The following is a 4,619-nucleotide window of genomic DNA, read 5'->3' as shown; positions in this document are numbered from 1 at the left end:
CTGGGAGATGGAGCTTGCAGTGAGCCAAGATCATGCCACTGCACTCCAGCCTGGGTGACAGAGCAAGACTCTGTCTCAAATAATAATAATAATAATTTCTTCCATTATTTTATTTTATTTTATTTATTTTTTGAGACGGAGTCTCACTCTGTCACCCAGGCTGGAGTGCAGTGGTGCAATCTCAGTGCACTGCAAACTCTGCCTCCCAGATTCCAGCGATTCTTCCACCCCAGCCTCCCGAGTAGCTGGGACTACAGGCGCATGCCACCACACCCAGCTAATTTTTGTGTTTTTAGTCGCGATGAGGTTTCATCATGTTGGTCAGGCTGGTCTCAAATTCCTGACCTCAGGTGATCCACTTGCCTTGGCCTCCCAAAGTGCTGGGATTACAGGCGTGAGCCACCTCAGCCAGCTGATTTCTTTTATTTTAAATTCTTTGATTTTTTTTTGCATTTAGGCCTTCAATCACCTAGAATTTATTGCTCTATATGACCTTCCAAATATTATATATTACTTTATATTGGCTTTCATATTGATAGCCAATTCTCCAGCACTATATATTACATGGTTCCCCACTTCTGCACTGATTAGTGAAGCTGTCAAGAGTATATGCAGAGTTTTCTCTGACATATGGAAGTCAGTTTCTGGGCTCTGCTTTTTGTTCTGTTGATCTACTTATTTATCCTTTGCCCCACCCACACAATTTTAATGATTGTATCTGTATAAGAAATCTTGACAGTGGACAGATGCAACAGAGACTGGCTAGCTCCTCACTACACCTATTTCTGCTTGTTCTTGGTACCACAACTGGGCTCCATCTCACAACCTCTCTTGTAAGTAGATGTGGCCACTTAAGTGAGTTCTGACCACTGATGTGAATGGAAACAACATACACCATTTCTAGGCATTGCCCATAAAATCTCCCATGCATGACCTTTCATTCTCTTTCCCCTCCCACAACCTGATGCAAACAAGTATGACCTTGAAAGATGGGATCCCAGAATGGAAGAAGCCTGAGTCTCCAAATTGCTACATAAGAAAGCTGCCCACTGAACAGAAACAACCATTTTGGATTTCACACCAGCTGGGAATTTTTTTTTTTTTAATTTTTTTATTTTTTTAGATGGAGTCTTACTCTGTCGCCAAGCTGGAGTGCAGTGGCGCAATCTCAGCTCACTGCAACCTCCATCTCCTGGGTTCAAGTGATTCTCCTGCCTCAGCCTCCTGAGTAGCTGGGACTACAGGCACATGCCACCATGTCCAGCTAATTTTTGTATTTTTAGCAGAGACGGGGTTTCACCATATTGGCCAGGATGGTCTTGATATCCTGACCTCGTGATCCTCCCACCTCGGCCTCCCAAAGTGCTAGGATTACAGGCGTGAGTCACCGCCCTTGGCCTGGGAATAAACTTATTATGCTTGAGCCTTAAACATGTCTTGAGGTTTGTTTGTTTCAGCAACTAGTGTTACCCTAATACAGCATAGCTAAATATGTACCTACCCTCCCCCTTGTTCCTCCTCTTTAAAATTGTCTCGATTGTTCTTGGCTCTTATCCTCACAGGAATTTTAAGATCAATTGACTGACTTCCTTAAAAAAAAAAACTTGCTATGTCTTTGGTTGGAGTTCCATTTAATTTCTATATTAATTTATGGAGACTTACTATTCTTATAATACTAAGTCTTTTCATTCATAAACACAGTCCACTTACTTAGATACTAATTATTAAATGTTATTAGATTTGGCTTCATTCAATATTATTAGATTAATATTTGTCATTTATGTTATACATAGGTCTGTGTATCTTCCATTACATTTAATTATTGTTATGTGGATTTTGTTGCCATTGTAAATTAAATATTTTTCTTTTTTACATTATATGTCTTAATTGGTTTCTGCTGTTGTATAGAAACCCAACTGATTTTTGAACATTTATCTTGTATCTAGCAACCTTGCTAAATTCTCTTCTTAATTCTAATATATTTTGTAAATTTTCAATGCAGAGAATCATATCAAAGATGCTTCTACTTGCTCTTCATTTTGCCTGGAACTTACTTATCCTAGATATCTGTATAGTTCATTTTTTCACAACCTTCAGGTCTCTATTCAAATATCATTTAATCAGTCAGGCCTTCCTTGACCTCCTATATAAAGTAATACACATGTATACAGTGCTCTTTATTCCATTATTTTACGTTATTTTTCTTCTTAGGACTGATATAAATTGTTCGTTTATTTTTGCCTGCTTCCTGCACTAGAATTTGTAAGCTCTTTAAGAGCAGAAAATTTTTCTGTTTTACTTACTTCTATATCTCCCAGTGCTTATTTCAATAGATCATTTTTAAATGAATAATATCAAATTTAGTATTTCCTTTCCTATCCCTAATCCTTATTCCTCTTCAGTACAAAATCAAAGGGGTTGCTTTTAAGATTTCACCACTTATTTTGTAGTAGGTTTGTGATAGGTTCATTTTATCTGGTTAAAACATTTTCTTTAATATCAGTTTTCTACGAATATAGTTTTCTAGTAATATGTAGTTTTCTGAGAGTTTAAAATATTTTATTATTATTGCAAATGGTTTTCTCCATCTATTGATATGAAAATTATTTTATTTTAATCTGTTAATGTCGTGGATTGAACCAATAGATTTACTAGCAGTTAGCTATTCTTGTGTTCCTGTGATAAATTCAATTTAGTCTTGGTGTATTTTTAGTATAAGATTTAAGGTTCATTTTGCCAACTTTTTTTTTTTTTTTTTTGAGACTGAGTCTCACTCTGTCGCCCAGGCTGGAGTGCAGTGGCGCAATCTCGGCTCACTTGCAAGTTCCGCCTCCGGGGTTCAGGCCATTCTCCTGCCTCAGCCTCTGGAGTAGCTGGGACTACAGGCACCGATGACCCCGCCCGGATAATTTTTTGTGTTTTTAGTGGAGACGGGGTTTCACCGTGTTAGCCAGGATGGTCTCAATCTCCTGACCTCATGATCCGCCCTCCTCAGCCTCCCAAAGTGCTGGGATTATAGGCGTGAGCCACTGCGCCCGGCCATTTTGCCAACATTTTTTAAAGGATTTTTACATTGATGTTCATAAGTAAGATTGGCCTGTCATTTTTATTTCTCTTACTGTTTCTTCTAATCAGATATCAAAGTTTTCTTAATCACAGTAGAGATGGAGGTGAGGGTTCATTCTCTTTCTATTCATGAAATGGTTTAAATAAGACAGGAGTTACCTGTTTCTTAAAATTTTGGTAAAGCTCACCTAAAAATAAATCCAAGTTCTGAGATTTTTTTGTTTTTGTCTTTTTTTTTTTTTTGAAACAGTCTCACTCTGTCACCCAGGCTGGAGTACAGTGGTGTAATCACAGCTCACTGCAACCTCAACCTCATGGGTTCAAGCAATCTTCCCACCTCAGCCTCCTGAGTAGCTGGTACTACAGGTGTGTACCACCATGCTGGGCTAATTTTTGTATTTTTAGTAGAGATGGGGTTTCACTATGTTGGCCAGGCTGGTCTGGAACTACTGACCTCAAGCAATCCACCCACCTTGGCCTCCCAAAGTGCTGTCATTACAGGCCTGAACCACTGTGTCTGGCCAGCCATGAAGTTTTAATTGTAGGTCAAATTCTTAAGTGGTTATATAAGTGGTTATAGATCTACTTGAATGTTCTTTTTTTTTCCCAAAGCTGATGTTGATCACTTTTTAGATTTCTAAAAAAGGTTTTATTTCATACAATTTTTTTTTCTTTTTTTTTTTTTTTTTTACAGAGTCTCACTCTGTCACCCAGGCTAGAGTGCAGTGGTGCGATCTCGGCTCACTACAACATCTACCTCCCGGGTTCAAGTGATTCTTCTCTCTCAGCCTCCCAAGTAGCTGAGACAGAAGCTCCCAGCTAATTTTTGTTTTTTTAGTAGAGATGGGGTTTCACCATGTTGGCCAGGCTGGTCTCAAACTCCTGATCTCAGGCGATCCGCCCACCTGGGCCTCCCAAAGTGCTGGGATTACAGGTATGAACCACCGCGTCTGGCCTTCATACAAGTTTTTAAATGACTTGGCAAAGAGTCAAAGTAGTCCCTTATGGCCCCAGCATGGTGGCTCAGACCTGTAATCCCAGCTACTTGGGAGGCTGAGGCAGGAGAATCACTTGAACCTGGGAGGCGGAGGTTGCAATGAGCCAAGATCACGCCATTGCACTCCAGCCTGGGAAACAGAGCAAGACTCCGTCTCAAACACACACACACACACACACACACACCACAAAAACAACAACAAAGTAGTCTCTTATGATCATTTTCATCTTTACTGTATATGTCCCTTTGAAAAATATTCTCTTTTTTTCTAAATTAAATTTGCTAGAGGTTGTCCACTTTACTAGTCTTCTCAGATAACGGATTTTTGACTTTGGTGCTGTTGCTTCTTTGTTTTCTAGTTCATTTCTGTCTTCTTGAGTTGAAAATTTGGTTCGATTGTTGGTCATCTTGTTTTTTCTAATACAGGTATTTAAGACTATAATGTTCTAAGTTCCACTTTGGCAGAAACCCACACATTTTCTTATGTAGAGCTTTTATTGTTCTTTAGTGGTAAATATTTGTAAATTTTTGTAAGGGATGTTATAGTTCCTTCTTT

This window comes from Rhinopithecus bieti, unplaced genomic scaffold (assembly GCF_001698545.2).
Source record: "Rhinopithecus bieti isolate Rb0 unplaced genomic scaffold, ASM169854v2 scaffold_7967, whole genome shotgun sequence".
NCBI lineage: Eukaryota > Metazoa > Chordata > Mammalia > Primates > Cercopithecidae > Rhinopithecus > Rhinopithecus bieti.
Note: the sequence above shows the minus strand (reverse complement) of the source record.